At 38.3% G+C, this 16,196-nt stretch overlaps 1 long non-coding RNA gene across 1 annotated transcript; it reads right to left on the reverse strand.

Moving 5' to 3' along the window:
• Positions 1 to 3,771: 3,771 nt before the first annotated feature.
• LOC123582810 lies at positions 3,772 to 15,723 on the reverse strand. Its single transcript, XR_006704583.1, has 4 exons — positions 15,609 to 15,723; positions 10,281 to 10,286; positions 9,118 to 9,122; positions 3,772 to 3,784 (listed from the first exon to the last, which is right to left on the reverse strand). It is a non-coding gene; the product is annotated as an uncharacterized LOC123582810 (long non-coding RNA).
• Between the last annotated feature and the right edge of the window lie 473 nt (positions 15,724 to 16,196).

A 16,196-nucleotide genomic window follows, 5' to 3' on the forward strand; every position in this document is an offset into this window, starting at 1 on the left:
TTCCTGCCTCTCTGCCAAGAAGGTACTAGGTATATCCAGGTTATGGTAATAAGATAATTTTTAAAAACACCAGTCAATTGGGGCGCCTGGGTGGCTCAGTAGGTTGGGCGTCTAACTTCGGCTCAGGTCATGATCTCACAGTCCACGAGTTCGAGCCCCGCGTCGGGCTCTGTGCTGACAGCTCAGAGCCTGGAGCCTGCTTCAGATTCTGTGTCTCCCTCTCTCTCTTCCCCTCCCCTGTTCATGCTCTGTCTCTCTCTGTCTCAAAAATAAATAAAAACATTAAAAATTAAAAAAAAAAAAAAGCACCGGTCAATTCATTCTTAGGGGCTAATTACAGACAAGGTGTAAAGTTAAAGCATCATATTCATCTATCCTGTAAAGCTCATGTTTTGGAGGTCTGATATCATCACATAAAAATCTGAAATTTAAACAAAACTGTAGTGAATTGTGCCTCAAAATAGGAGGGTTCTAATTTCTTGTCTGATTCTTCCTCTCTGCCTTATTTAGGATCAGACATTGTCCCTCAAAAAGCTGAGTATCTTTGAATGTCTCTACATTTACATATAACATTTCTCTGTTGCCTGATAAGGCTTTTATGACATAGAATAACCTGTACTATTTTCTTTTTTTAAAAAACCTGTACTATTTTTAATGTCACTCATTTAAAATATCCCGATAGTGCTCTGGGTTCCCCACATTTTGTAATACAGAGTCTGCATAACCTTATATATCTACTGGTAGATGCTGTGCATTGGAAATAAAGACAAAGATTTAGAGTAATACCTTAGGAAACAGTAGGTCTGGAATACTTAGAAACACTGGCCAAATTGGTAGAATGACTAAATAAATTTCAAAACAAGTCTTCCAGTTTAAGTAATTAGGAAATAACCAATATCATACTTCTTACTTCACCACAAGGAACAATACATTTGGAGACAATATATAAAGCAATTCCTTTCAGACAATGGAAAACAGACAGTGCAGGAATGTAAGACTTGAGATAAGGAAAATATATAAAATGAGCTCTAAATTCACCAGACTTTCTGCCTGGAGTCAACATCCAAATCATAATACAAGGAAGTGGAATACAAGAGAGAGCAGCAGTCTTGACAGTCAGGAGAAAAACGTGAAAGTCCAGAATTTCTGAGAAAATTGTTATCTGGGTCTCAGGGCACCAGAGACGAGGGAGCTGCATAGATAAGGAGCCCTATAAATCTAGAAAGAACTTCCCTTATGCTTTTGGCCAAGTACAAAGTTGTACATATGCAATAAATGTTCTGCAAGATCTCTGGGGAACAGCTAGTAGGGACCTGTGAACCAAACAGAGATCCTAGGAGTTGAACAATACTGGCAGACATTGGAGTTGTGACTAGCCACAGTGGAAAGGCCTCACTGAACACACTCACCCATTGGTTGAGATGCTGGTCTCTAGAAAAGCCATTGGAGGAGGTAGGCTACTCCAGACCTACTCTAGCAAAACCTAAAACCAAACTCCGACCAGAAGGGGCTGAGGTTGACAATCAGATTCTCAACAATGTAACATTCTCAATGTCTACCCCCAGGTAAAAATCTATTAGATATAAGAAGGAACAAGATGATATGACTCTGAATCAGGGGGAAAGAAAGTTAACATAGACAATTACATAGATATTACACAAATGTTGATATGGTTATATCAAGACTTTAAAAGAGCCATCACAAATATCCCGAATGACTTAAAGGAAAAGGTGGACATAATGAGTTAACAAATAAGGAATTATAAGAGAGAAATGGAAACTATATTAAAAAAAGGAAATTCTAAAGGTGAAAGTTCAATACCTGTAGTGAAATGAGTGTAACAGCAAATTAGACATTAGATATAGAAAATATCACTAAGTTTAAATATAGGTCAGATAAAACTATTTAAATTAAAATACATAGGGATAAAACAAACATACAAACACATACAATAAAAACAAAATGTCACTTGCCAGTGCAACAGTAATGAATGGTCCAGTGATATTTGTAATCCCAGAAGGAGAAAAGAAAGAAAATAAGGGCTTTTTTATTTTTATTTTTTTAAAAATATAAGTTATTGTCAAATCGGTTTCCATACAACACCCTGTGCTCATCCCTACAAGTGCCCATCTCCATGAATAAGGGCTTTTTAAAAAAGCATTTGAAGAAATAATAGCCAAAAAATTTCTCAAATCTGATGATAATTATCAACGGATAAATTCAATAAACTCAAGAAAAACAATCTAGATAAAGACAAAGAAAGCCTAAGAGCATCATAGTCAAATTGCTAAAATCCAAATTTAAAGAGAAAATCTTGAAAGCAGTCACTACCTACAATGGAATAATAATAACTACTAACTTCTCATCAGAAATAAAGTAAGCCAGAATAAAATGGAAGGAACTATTAAGAATTTGATGGCAAATAAATATTTGTCTACCTAGAATACTATATTCATCAGAAAGACATCCTTCAAAAATGAAGGCAAAACAAAGACATTTATCAATTAACAAAAACTGAGACAATTTGTTACCAGTAGAGTTGCGATACAAGAACTGTGGAATGTAAAGAAACTTTTTTCAAACTGAAAGAATTGCAAATAATTTATATAGATACTCTAATATCCAGGAAGTGGAGCTTTACTATTCTTTCCCAAGTTTGAGCTATGCCAAGTGACTTTCCTTCAAAGAGTAAAGGGGGGAAAGTATCTTTACAGGGAGAAAACGGGCAAACACTCTCTGGGCCAGGTGAAAGTTCACATCATCAGTGAGGAGTCACCCTGATAACATGTAGACCTAATACGATGTGATGGCTGTGGCACTTCACCTCTGTAGTCTTCCTTCCAAAACCCCATAATCCCAATATAAATATAAGGAAACATCCACTAAATCCAAATTAAACATTCCATAAAACAGCCCATCATTACTCCTCAAAACTGTCATAGACCAGACAAAATTAAGAAGACATGATGGCTAAGCGCAGTCATAACCTGGATGGGATCTTAGGGCAGAAAAATGACATTAGGGAAAAACTAGTGGAACCAGAATGCAGTGTAAAATTCAGTTAATAGTAGCATACCAGTGTTGATTGCTTTTTCGTGACAAATTTATCATAGTAAGTTAGTAATAGGGGAAACTACGTGGCAAGTATACTAAACTTCGCAGCACTATGTTTGCAATGTTTCTGTAGATATAAACTTATTCTATATTAAAATTTCTTGTTTATTTATTTTGAGGGAAAGACAAAGACAGAGAATCCCAAGCACACTCCACACTGATAGATGCAGGGCTCGACCCCATAAACCATGAGATCATGACCTAAGCCAAAACCAAGAACCAGATGCTCAGTTGACTGGGCCACCCCAGAACCCCTAAAATTAAAAACATTTTAAACAGACACAGAGAGAGAGACAGAGAGAGTAGAGACCTGCGTCTTGCCCTGATACTAATTATAGGAGACGTGGGTAAGAACTCCTTGGCCCTGGTGATTAAGAGATTATGGATAAAATGGGACTTAACGGGCATGTAGATTTGGAATTTGGTTTGCTTTCTATCAATTAGCAGGATCATCTCCTTTTTGCTTTAATAAGTTTCCACTTTCAGCCACTTCCTGGACTCCTCTCTGCCTAACCAAGGATCATAACTCTTATTAGCCAACTCTGCCCCATACACGGAAGCAGTACTGAGTTTTCAAATCAAGTTGCTGGAAGGAGTGTGGAAGGGAGTGTAGAGGAACTCTATCCTACCACCGATATGCCTGTGTATGTATGCGCACATACACACAAACCTGTACAGGACAGGTACTGATGGAAGAACATTCTATAGCACTGATATATCAAGGTTACAAATATTCTCCCAGGTGCCAAGATTCCCGCTCCACCGCTACCAGCATTCCCTAATAGGAAAATGTACCTGGGAACACGGCAATTTTCCCACCTCTTAGCGGTCACGGGTGCTTTATGGAGTGACAGAAACTTATGAGGGTATGGAACTAGTAGAATGTGATCATATAATGAGCATCCAAACTGTTTTCAATGGACTATTACTTGATTTTACCCTTTTGTCATTCATAACCTCTTAGCTCCTCCCATAACTTACCTTTTCCCTTAAAATAATCAAAATTCTCTATTTCCAGAATATTCTTAATGATAGAGGTGTTAGCTTCTGTAGCGCTCAGGATCCTAGGTGAAGGCCAGAACGGCTCATTCAGATGCCCTGCATGAGAGACAGCATTTTCAAGTAACATCTGATTCTTTCACCAAGTCCTTACCATGCACTGTCTTTGGAGGCAGTGTCAGAGAGTAGTGACAAGTTCGGGCTCTAGGAAAAATGAGGGTTCAAATCTCTTCTCCACCACTTACAAACTATGTGACCATGGACAAATAACATCATATCTCTGTGTCCTGATATTTGTATGTGTAAGATACAGAAAATAACTTCTATCTACCTGACATAGATGTTTTGAGATTCTGAATTTATACATAAAAAAGTATTTATAATCTGCAAAAATGTAAAGTTTTGGTAGTCCAGGGGGCACAAATATTATGATGATAATAATAAATACCATCTGATTGGGCAGAGCATTACCATTGTCATTTGACAGATAATATAATGATTCTTATCCCAGCTTACTATTTAGAATGCATATGACCCTGCCCCATTTAGACAGCATATTTGCTCTGAAAGGGCATTTCATACTATATAGTTCCTTCTCCTATTGAAATAAATACAAATGAAGTAGGAAACATGTAGCTATAGAAGGGATATTTCCCCCCTACATTTCTTCCAAATTGCTTCTCACTTATGCTAAGACCTAATTTCCCTATCGGTGTTGCTACTTAAGTATATGTTTTTTAAATGTTTATTCATTTTGAGAGAGAGAGAGCATGAGCATGTGAGCAGGGGAGGGGCAGAAAGAACGAGAGACAGAATCCCAAGCAGGCTCCGTGCAGTCAGTGCAGAGCCGGACGTGAGGCTTGAACTCAGGAACAGTGAGATATGACCTGAGCTGAAATCAAGAGTCTGACACTTAACCAACTGAGCCTCCCAGGTGCCCCACTGCTTAAGTATATAGATTCTGACTCCCTTCTGGTGTCTACCGAGATACAGCTCAAACAGATCAAGAGAAATGCAAAACTGATTCCCCAAAGTGAAATCAGCGTGACATTCATAGCAGTGAAAAGAAAGCTGGCGGGAGAAAAGGAGAGAAAATAAACATGGCTGAGGCAAAGATACAATGAATCCTCCCCAATCAGCCCTGCCTCGGTGAATTCTGTTTGGTGCGTGGATAGATGCATGGGAATAGAAGTATGGAGAGGGTGTTTAATAAACATACATAAACTCATATACAAATAAACTTCAAACTTACATTATGCAAAATGGCTGTTTGTATATTTAATCTTCTGCAACAGGGAACTGGAGAAGTAAAGGGCTATATTTTGCAGTATGACTCAAAACAAAGAGAAACGATGGCTGGATAGTTAGCCCAGGGATTTGCGGAAATTCTGTTTTCTGTGATTATTAATGCTGTGGTTGGTTTCTACCATACAATGGTTTACAATTATTTTAATTATCTATGCAGTTCCCCAGATATTTTGGAAAGGCTTCACACATAAATGGATATATCTGCCATTTTAGCCTTTATTACTGTCCCTGGAAACAATGACAGACTTGATTCACAAGGTCACCCAACATTCTCCTACCATTCTTTTTGTAACTTAAGATATCCCATAAGTTTAATGTCTTTTATTCCATCTCATCGAAGGTATGAATGATATTTGCTGGGTCACAGAGATGATGTCCCTATTATATGCTCTCATCAGATCATTGACACCATAAACTGTAATGGCTTCTTCAGAGCTAATAACGTATCTGGCATCACCCTGTATTGGGGAAGTCCTTAATCCTGTAAATGGTTGATAATAACTTACATTTACCCAGAGCATTTTCATCTCCATCTTAAAGTGATAAATGCACAGAAAGTGTGAGTCCACCCACTGCTGCATTGACAGGCATCTCTGAAATGGAATGCTGCATAGCTACTGCTCTGTCAAAGGGCCAGAGATGAACAACGTATTTAATATGAGCTGAGTTGGAAATCTGGCCTCAGTTTTAAGTGAGGATTAAAACAGCTCACTGCAACCAATAGTTCTCTATTTGTATAAGGTAAAAAGTTACTGAGTTTGGCATAGGTCAAGGCAAAGAGTTTAGAATGCCAGCAATGAAGCACAAGTGTGCAGAATTTTGTCGGGGGCTTGTACCATTGGTGTTTGAACACAATAATGCCCATTCTGTGAGCTGCAGTCATGAAACATGGAGACATTCACCTGGATGAATAAATAAGAAAGACAATGATTATTATTTTTTTAACCTTAGCATGGAGTCTTCTGTGTTATGTGGTTGAAAGTATATTGATTTCAATGTATCCTAGCAATCACTCCACATGAACTATGCATAGCTAAAATGTGCAGTTTTAAATTAAGTTGTGGTAGTGATTCTTCTCTCCTCTGTGAACACAGAAAAAACAAACATCAGGCCTCTAGTTAAAGTCAAACAAACATAAATACACATTGAGTTTTCTAAACACATATTACAACTAAACACGGAACAGTGATCTTCTGACCCAAACCCTGGACTTGGAAGCAGAAGACTTCATTTTGAGACTGAGCCCTGTGTGATTTGGACACAATTTTGGGCCTGGATATTCTCGTATTAAAAGTGGAGACAGGGCACCTGGGTGGTTCAGTTGGTAAGCGTCTGATGTCAGCTCAGGTCATGGTCTCACAGTTGGTGAGTTCAAGCCCCATAATGGATGAGCTCATGCCCCACTTTGGGTAAAAACATGAGCCCCAGGTGAGCCCGGCTTCTCTTCCCCCCTGCTGCTCCCTCACTCACTTGCACCCTCTCTGTCTCTTAAAAAAAAAATGAAGACAGCAAATACCTAACTCAGATTATTATATGAAGGATCAAACGAACTAATGTACATAAAATATCTTTGGAAAAATGAAGACACCATACAAACAGGAGGGATTACCAATGGCTTCTTTCTTGACCTACCCTCAGATCACTAATCTATATGACCTTTAAATACTGGAAATAAACTGAAATAGAATTATAAATATGCCTAGGTGAATTATTTCTGAATTATCAGAAAAAAAATTTTCCTTGAATATGCTATTTAATGGTGGGGTCCTTTAATATTTATACCTTCATTCTTGAAAAATTAAATGACTGACATATATCATATAACATTTTAGAGCTAAAATACATGAGACCTCTTGACCTTTAAAAGATTTATAATAATGCTAATGAGACGGTATCAAATATATAATGGTCTATTATAAAACTATTTGGTCTATCTTCATGTCTGATTCATCAAGCAGATTTTGATGGAAAAGGGGTCAGGATCAAGGGTATTATTCTGATTAACAATTTAAGAAGGTACTTAAAGATTTATTATTTAGAAAGTTCTAGGACAAAATTGTATAAACAATGGAAATTTCCAACATTAAGAACTTCCAGTATATTGAGCTTCCACCCACCTACTTAATTGCATTTCTTTTCATAACCCTTTTATGCTGAAGACTCTCCCTCCATCTAACATAACTTAATGGGGTTATATCCCGAGGAGCAAAAGCAGCTGAAGCACTAACTTCATTAGTTGCTTGACTCCACCTGTCAGAAATTCTGGCTCCAGACCAATTCAAGGTAAATTTATACTAGGAAAGAAGGTTACAAATAAGGTTGTAAATGTATATGCTTAGAGAACAGGCTGGTGGCTAAAACTCTTTTATATGAAAATGTGATAATGCATGATTGTTTTGAGGGCTTAAGTGGTCTTAAATTCTTAATCAACTATATATCCGATATCTGTATCTATGCATATCAACAAGGAGATTCAAAGATTTTTCAAAGTGTAATCGAAAGACTCAGTATCTTACAAAGTGAAATCAAATTTTCACTGCATACTGACTATAATAGACAATATGAAGTGTTCCAGAGTTTCTCATTTTTCTGTTCTGATGGTCTCTTAATGAGTACATTTTTTAAAATAAATTCTCAGATTCCTTTACTTTCTTGGAATTCTTTTTTAGTAAATTACTTATTTGGGGAACAATGCTGACTTATTCCCAAAGATCCTAAATCCTTTTCTCCTGAAAGCGTAATGCAGAATTTTAAAATTCTGCAACCAAAAAATCTCACAGGGTTGTACAAATAAAAAGAATAATGTGTCTTTCACTTTTGATAGTATCCCCTCTTATTTAATAAAATAGGTAATCATAAAGATAAAAGAAATGAAATAAATTTATTGGACAAGGTAATTAACTTCTCTGTATTTCCATTTCCTCCTCTGTAAGGATTGTTAATATTAAGAATATCAGTAAGGGCTGTATGGGTATGGGAGGAATAAAACTTCCTTCATAACATAGTTGTGAAGATTAAGTAAGATACTATACATAAAGCCCTTAGAATAGTGCCTGGCAAAGCAAATGTTGCTTAGGAAACATTGCATTTGATGTGTCCCAATTCAACCCTCCTCTTTTATACCTGAATTTTGAAACAATGGGGAATAAGACAAAGAATTCATGGATGAGGGCCAAATCATCTGTATTACTTATAAAGGCAAAGTTGGAAGACTTAACTTACATCTGTAGGCGGTGAGCTTTTTAAAAAAAAAATTTTTTTTTAATGTTTATTTATTTTTGAGAGACAGAGAGAGATCTAGAGCAGGAGAAGGGCAGGGAGAGAGGGAGACACAGAATCCAAAGCAGGCTCCAGGCTCTGAGCTGTCAGCACAGAGCCCAACACGGGGCTGGAACACAAGAACTGTCAGATCATGACCTGAGCCAAAGTAGGACGCTCAGCAGACTGAGCCACCCAGGAGCTCCAGCAGTGAGCTTTCGAATACATGAGTTCCAGGCATCACTGAATCTGTAAGACGTGTGGTAATCAGGAGCACAACGTGTACCCTCCGTGGGAAGGTTTGCTCCCAAAAAGAAGGGGAGAGAAATGGCCAGGGATATTGTATCAGCAGGCTAGGCCAAGTTTATTTCCAGCCCACACACATTTCTAGTTTAGGCAGCCTTAGGGGTATGCTACAGGTGCAACTCACTCCCAGACCCAAGCTGATGGAGTAGCCAATATCTGGACCACTGGTAATATCTGTGGCGATGGTGAGGAGGGCTTGGTGAAGCCCACTGCTTGTTAAACTTGTTAGTGGAAGTGACTAACTTCCCACATTAGATTCAGAAAAACAAGCCATATGGTCAAATGAAACCTATGTAAGTAGGGAAATTCAGTCCTGCTACGTTCAAGGAATGAAAAGAGCAGCAGCATATTTGTGAACAGCCCCCAAAAACTTGTAGTTTGCTCCTGCCACCAAATATTTGGTTCACTATCCTTTATACACAAAAGTAGACTCACTTCTTTCCCTAGGGAGGCAACCCAAAGTCCCTATTAGTCAAAGAATCAGTCAAGTCTAGGATCTGTGAGTGGAATGGAAGTTTCTGCATCAAAGGATGAGGTGAGAAACATTTGTATCGGTCCAGATAGGACTCTTCTTGCTCCAGACACCTATGAAGTACAAAGATAAGTTATTTCCCCACAGCCTCACGTCCTCCACCTGTATATACACCATACAACCATGAAACATAACAGGACAGCCTAGCATTGCCATTCAGAAAAGGGTAAACTCAAGGATAGAAGACATTCTGTATCACTGGTTCACAGTGATTCTAAGCAGATGCTAGATGGGCCCATTTTCCTGATGAAGGTAATGTTCCTTGATTATACTTTAACTCTGATTCCTGGAAAAGACCTCACGATCCAGAAATCTCTATGGCAATTGGCTCTACCTTTTGGAAAGATCTTCTTTATTATTCTCCTTGACCACATCTGAAGAGAACATTGGAGAACATTCCCTCTTGAGATGCAGAGCTTCTTTTTCAGCTTACTTCCTGCTCATGGGAGGCTAGGGTTTCAAGGATATTTTTTTATAAGTCTCAAAGAGTCAGAAATTATTTTAGTATTGTTTCATAGTTTACCAGACTGTACAATTCTCAAAACAAAGATATTTTCTTCTATTTGATTCTAGGCAGATCCACACACCAATAGTCAAGATTGCAGTTTTGTTTTGTTTTGTTTTGTTTTCCCAAAGGCATGCCTCTCTGTCTGGACTTACCAATAAGTACTTGGAGCTTATCAAGTTCTATGGTCAGAACCACATCTTCAACCTCAATTCCCTGAACCACATTGTCTAGCTGAAAGGATTTACTGGATGCTACATTAATCTATTTATTTTCAAGTTTTAACAAGTTGTGATGACTAAAATCCTTGATTTTTTCCTAACGGGGCTGAGTTTTCTCAGTCTTTCAGCTTTGCTACTCAAGGAGTTCCTATGACTTATAGTTTGCCTTTTGAAGAAAGAAGTAATGGCCCTTTCTAATGCTACATGGCTCTTCTGTATTTTCACAGTTTCTTGCAAACTAGCCCCTCTGTTCTGAGATTGTAGTACCTTTTCAAATGCCATAAACAGTAAGCAGCATGTGGTACTAATGTTCTTTTTTTCTAACCTCCTCCCTATGACCTATAAGCTCCTTGGATACATTATCTGCCTTTTGAGTTATTGCAGGCAATGCTTTTTACCAAATACTCTGCCACTGAATAAAATGGTTCACAATATTTCCAAACTTCAATATTAGGTGCCCCACTCTTCATTACCTGGGCTTTAATAAGGCAATGCTACGTAGTTTAGTTTTTGATGGGAACATTTCTAGGAACCAATTTCCACTTCAATTAAAATAGGCTGCATGGTAGCCTAACAGCAAACCTTTCCAAGTTACAGAGGCTCTGGCAACATGACCATCAAGGGTTATTTGGGAGCTCTACCCAACATCATCCTCCTGGCTGCTGGAACAGGCTCTATCTAGTCCTTGTGGAAGAAGAACGGAGTCAGTAATAGCCGAAGCTCATTTGTGAAGAGAGATGCAACTCTATCATGTATCTGATAGGTAAGAATGGCCTTAATGACTTCATAGCTACTCGTGTCCAGGTTCTTCTTCTAACCTGTTGAAGGGATTATCTCTCTCCTCCATGTGAAGGAAGGAATGATGAACAAAGAGATGGATAGAGGTGTCCTAGTGGGTAGTGCTGTCCTAATGGAGCACTTTCCATATGAAAGCAGGCCCCAAACCCGGGAAAGAAGTAGCATTCCCCCACTCCCTCTAAATAATTCACTATTTGTTCTTTTAACCCATTCATTTTAACCAAGAAGTTCATGATCAACTAAGATGTGGCTCTTCCTCTTTGGGAAGAGAGGGGGTCTGTCTATGAGAATGGGCCTGCTCCTGGTTTTATGAAGGTGTCCCCTATGCCCCCTCTGCCCCCCCGCCCAGTCCCACCACAAAGCAAGTACAGATCCTTTGGGTACTTTCCTGATGCCACTGGTGTGCAGGGTCATTTTTTTCCCCCAAAGACTCAAAAATAGGCCACAAAAATATATTTGTTAGATTAACACCAGATTCAAACCTAAAAACTTAATTCATATCTTAATATTCCCAATTATGTCCAGTTGCATTGACCAATGAAGCCCATCCAAGATGAGACAATTATTTCAGGTGTCTTTCTTTTTCCATTCAGCATATTCACAAACTTTAATTTCTTCTCTGAGCACCATGGTTTTGTCAACCGAGTGACATATTGAGGGTGGACTCTGCCTAGTGACAGATTTATATATTATTAGTAAATAGCCATTTCCTCACTGTAAGTCTCAGGAACTTAACCTACAGGCATCGAACTTGAGACTCTGTGGACAAACCATTCGAATTCAAGTGGACTGTCCACAATATTCTCTTTGGCCCTTTAGACACAAGACCTAGTACCGCCTACTTAGGCCTGACTCTAAAATGCACAAAAGTTGAGAGAGTCTTGCAGTTACCTCCCATCCATCCAACTCCTTGCTTCAACAACTATCAACATTTTTTTTCACCAATTCCCCACCACCCACTTCTGCTGCTACCGCTCGCTACTCTTGTTGCTTACTTGAAAATGCAAAACACCAAAGCATCTTGTCATTTCACTTTGTCATTTCACATTGACACTTTATTTGGCATTAGCAATTTACAGCTAGAGCCTCACTAGAGTTCCGTAGAAATCACCTGCTTTACTGTTTAAAAGCAGCAAAAATTGCCCATCCGCCACAGTGAAAAGAAACCAGCAAAAGTCTTTCCTGTGTGATTGAAAATTTGTGTGTCTGAGCCTGCCTACAGAGACCTCTGTGAATGGTGGACAAGAAAGTGGGGATCCCATTTCCTGCAAAACCTTGTGAGGCCAGGCTGCCCCACCCACAGCAGCCAGACTGCCTCAGCACACGGCTGAGTCTTTGCTGGTACGGTCAGAGGCCAGCTGGTTTGGGTAAGTCTCCCAAGGCCTGTTGCCTGGATTTAGGCTACGATAATCACTCTTCAATCTTTGCTGATGCTCAGTCCTTTGCTAAGGCTGGCTCACTGTTCAGTAGGACCTAAACCTTTGCTAACACTGTCGCTCTTACTGAGGCCTGTACTTTCCCTGATGTCTGTGTGTCTTTATACACAAAGGGCACGTCCTGCACATCACCTACTGAATATCCAATGTATTGTATTTTTAAAAATTATTTATTTATTTATTTATTTATTTATTTATTTATTTATTTATTTTTGAGAGAGAGAGAGAGAGAGAGAGAGAGCGAGCATGAGTGGGGGAGGTGCAGAGAGAGAAGGAGACAGAGGATCCGAAGCAGGTTCTGCACTGACAGTAGGTTCTGCACTGACTCAAACTCATACGTCATGAGATCATGACCTGAGCCAACATTGGACGCTCAACCGACTGAGCCACACAGGTGCCCCCCAATACATTTTAATAAAGCATTTCCAAACCTCAACCTACCTACTCTGGGTCTGCAAAAAACCTCAATTACTCCTCACATATTATGGTCTCCCACCTTTTCCTCATTCCCTCTTTTTCAAACTCATCAATCTATGTGGCAAATGTCGGGATTTTTCAGTGAGTTCGTGAAAGCATCCTGCTTGTCTACCTACGTTTGAAACTAGCTGGGAAAATGAAACAAATAGAGTGAGGAAAGGGGGTTAGGGCGAGGACAAAATCTTGCCCTTATTTACTGAAAAAGCTGAAATGGGAGAATGTTGGTCCTACATACCATGCTGCCTAATGTTAAACCTGAAACTAGACACATTCACTCAATCTCAGGCATCTCCCTGCATTGAGGCAGATCCCTAGAGAATGTACAATAAGGAGGAACAGAAGATAGTACATAATCTGTGTGAGCAAGGCTGCTTCTCAGAGGAAGGAAGTAGGAAGAGGCTGGCTATGCATTCCTCACTACTTTCCAAACACAATAAACTGATTAAGTTACTTCTCTTGGAGAGGAGTGAGGAGACAATGAGGAACCTTGAACGTTATAATATGAAGCTCCCTTCACATAGAAGAAAATTCCAGGAAGGAGAAGAAACTAATTCTGCTGTGGTTGTTTTATTTTACTGTAGATATAACCAGGCCTGACTACGGACAAACTTACATTTAAAAAAATAAAAATAAAAAAGGAAAATTCCTAGGTCGTGCAACACAGACACAGCACAATGAGGTTTCTGAATGTGCAGCAAAGATCTGGAAAAAAGATCTTGCACAACACTGGCAGAGCAAGACATTTCAGGCCTTGCTACCAGGACACTAGGCCTGGGGGACATGCCCGACTTGGTGGCAAATTTATTGTCGTACCTGATAGAAGTGTTGTCTGGACATTGAGAGGTCTCTTCTGCAGAGGGGAGGATAAAAATAAAGATGATTTTTTGGAAGGTTTTTCAGGTATGGCAGATTCCTCCTGCCAAACAGGGCATGATAGTGGGTACACCCTGAGTAAATTCTCGTAAAGAATAGAAATTCCCATAATGCCTGAGAGTCCTATTTAGGTGTGTTCTTTGCTTATGCTGTTCTCATGTCTTTTGTATTGTATTGTGGTAGAATACACTTAAGATTTAGCATTTTAACCATTTTTTAATTTTAAATTTTTTAAGATTTACTTATTTTTGAGAGAGAGAGAGAGAGAAAGAGAGAGTTGGAGTATGAGCAAGGGAGAGGCAGAGAGAGAGGGAGACACAGAATCTGAAGCAGGCTCCAGCCTCCGAGCTGTCAGCACAGAGCTTGACACGGGGCTCCAACTCATGGACAGTGAGATTGTGACCTGAGCCGAAGTCAGATGCTTAACTGAATGAGCCACCCAGGTGCCCCTCATTTTATTTTTTTTAAATTTACAAATAATGAAATTCACCCTGTCTTGACATATAATTCCATGAGTTTTTAGACACGTGTAGATTTTGGTAATCATTACAACAGTGTACAGAACATTTTCAATACCCCTAAGACCTCCTCATGCTGCCCTTGGTATTTAGAGCCTTCCCCCAAGACTTAACCTTTGGCAATCACTCATAAGTTCTCTTTTCTCTTTGGAAAAGAGAATAATCAGTGGACTTTCCCAATTATCAGTGGACTTACTTTTAATAAAAATACTTTTGTTTTACTAAAAGGGTGATACAGTTTATAAACTTTCACCAAAGAATCTACTATGCATATGATTCAATAATGAATAGAATACATTGGTCAGATAAAAATCTAGTTTGTTTACTCCTATTTAAAAACCTATAATTATAGGATATTGGAATGGAAACCAGCTTGGGTAACTCTGATGGATAATTCTGAATATTTGGTTTTTAAATGGACTTTGAATTTCAAAGCAATTTCTCCCCAAAGTCTATTTTCAGTGCCCTTATTAGAGGGCAAAACCACAAGCATTTACGTTCAAAAGAAAGAATTTTGAATGTTTCAGGTTAGAAGGAAACTGTAAGGTGATATCTCTACTTTATTACTGATATATATATATATATATATATATATATATATATATATATAGTTTTATTCTCTAATGCCTACATAAAATCATCAATTTGGGGATAAGTCTCAACTCTCAGTTATTTTTAAAATGATTCAAATTAAGTCTTCTTAAATCCATGCACATTGCCTTAAAATTAAACATTTTGCTCATGAATGAAAGAAGCAGAAGATGACACAAACAAATGGAAAGATACTCCATGTTCATAGACTGGAAGAGATAATATTATTAAATTGTCCATACTAACAAATGTAATGTATAGATTGAATGCAATCCCTATCAAAATACCAACAGCATTTTCCACAAAACTAGAACAAATAATACTCAAATTTATATAGTATCATAAAGACCCCATATGGCCAAAGCAATCTTGTAAAAGAAAAACAAAGCTGGAAATACCAAAATTCCAAATTTCAGGGTATACCACAAAGCTGTAGTCATCAGAACAGTGCGGTAATGGCACAAAAATTGACACATAGATCAACAGAACAGAGGCCTGAAATAAACTCATGCTTATATGGTCAATTAACCCACAACAGAGAAGGTAAAAATATACAAGGGGAAAAGACAGTCTCTTCAATAAATGGTGCTAAGAAGACTGGACAGCTACATGCGAGAGAAAGGAACTAGACCACTTTCTTACACAGTTCACCAAAATAAGTTCAAAACCAACTAAAGACCTAAATGGGATACCTGGAACCTTAAATATCCTAGAAGAGAGTACAGGAAGTAATTTCTCTGACATGGGCCATAGCAACATTTTTCTAGATAAGTCTCCTGAGGCAAGATCAAAAAAAGGAAAAACCAACTACTGTGAGTACATCAAAATGAAAAGCTTTTGCACAACAAAGGAAACAATGAACAAAACAAAGAAGCAACCTACTGAATGGGAGAAGATATTTGCAAACGATATATCTGATAAAGGGTTAAAATACAAAGTATATTAAAAAAACTTATACAACTCAACGCCAAAACAAAACAAAACAAAAACAAAAACAAAAAACCAAACTAATCCAATTAAAAAGTAAGCAGAGGACCCGGCTAGATATTCTTCCAAAGAAGACATACATACAGATGGCCAAAAGACACATGAATAGATTCTCAACATCATTCATCATCAGGAAAATGCAAATCAAAACCACAATGAGATATCATCTCACACATATCAGAATGGCTAAAATCAAAAAGATAAGAAATAACAAGTGTTGGAGAGGATATGGAGAAAAAGGAACACTCATGCACTGTTGGTGGGAATGCAAAT

This window comes from Leopardus geoffroyi, chromosome B1, assembly GCF_018350155.1.
Source record: "Leopardus geoffroyi isolate Oge1 chromosome B1, O.geoffroyi_Oge1_pat1.0, whole genome shotgun sequence".
Classification (NCBI taxonomy): domain Eukaryota; kingdom Metazoa; phylum Chordata; class Mammalia; order Carnivora; family Felidae; genus Leopardus; species Leopardus geoffroyi.